Genomic DNA, 1,041 nt, shown 5'->3' on the forward strand with positions numbered 1-1,041 from the left:
GTCGGCAGTAGGAGCAGCTTGTTGAGGAGCTTGATTTCTCTGGAAGCTAGGAGGAGCTTGTTGTTGAGGTTGATATTGTTGAACCTGATTTTGAGGCACATATGGTTGTTGAGGTTGAGGGTTCAACACATTGTTGCTCCTATATGAAGGGTTTGGATGATTTCTCAATTGTGGATTGTACGTGTTAGAATATGGGTTGAACTGAATCCTGGGTTGTGACTGAAAAGCATTAAGTATCCAACATTTTCCCCTTACATTAGAAGATAGGAGCGCATGACACTCTTGAGAGTTGTGCCTAGGTATCCCACAAGCATCACAAGTGAGAAGATTGTAATTAGAAGCACTAACCATCGCGTTAACACTCATGTGGGAGGAGTTATTACCTAACTTCAAAGAATTGATCGTATGAGTTAGAACAGCTAGTTGCCCGGATAGTAAGGAAATGGCCTCAACATCATTTTTCCCTCCCTTTTTCACAGAGGAACGAATAGTAGATGCTTGATTAGATGTTAGTTTCTCCAGAAGTTCATACCCTTCATCAATGGCCTTATCCATGAAGAATCCACCGGATGCTCCATCAATTACCCGTCTTGTATCTGCATCAACTCTAGTGTAGAAAATCTGACACAAACCATGATGAGGACAAAGACGCTGCAAATCCTTAAACCTCTCCCAAGCTTCATAAAAGGACTCACCAGGATCTTGGGTGAAAGTTACTATGGCATGACGCATATCTGTAGTCTTTTGGTAAGGGTACCACTTCATGAGAAAAATCTTTGATAGTTATGTCCAGGTGGTGATGGTGGAAGGCAACTTATTATACCAAAATAGTGCTTTGTTGCGCAGAGAGAAGCCAAATAAGATGAGGTTCATCTCATCAGTAGTAACACCAACTTATTTCTCAGTAGCGCAACATTGTAAAAAGCGTTGCAGGTGCTGATTTGGGTCTTCAGATGATAACCCAGCAAATTGGTTATATCTGAACCATATTCAGAACATGAGACTTGATCTCAAAATTTGTAGCAACGATAGTGGGCATTC

General features: G+C 41.3%; 1 pseudogene; it reads left to right on the plus strand.

Moving 5' to 3' along the window:
- The first annotated feature begins 628 nt into the window (after window positions 1-628).
- Window positions 629-743, plus strand: LOC125497167 (small nucleolar RNA R71; annotated as a pseudogene).
- Window positions 744-1,041: the final 298 nt, after the last annotated feature.

This window comes from Beta vulgaris, chromosome 4 (genome assembly GCF_026745355.1).
Source record: "Beta vulgaris subsp. vulgaris cultivar EL10 chromosome 4, EL10.2, whole genome shotgun sequence".
Classification (NCBI taxonomy): Eukaryota; Viridiplantae; Streptophyta; class Magnoliopsida; order Caryophyllales; family Amaranthaceae; genus Beta; species Beta vulgaris.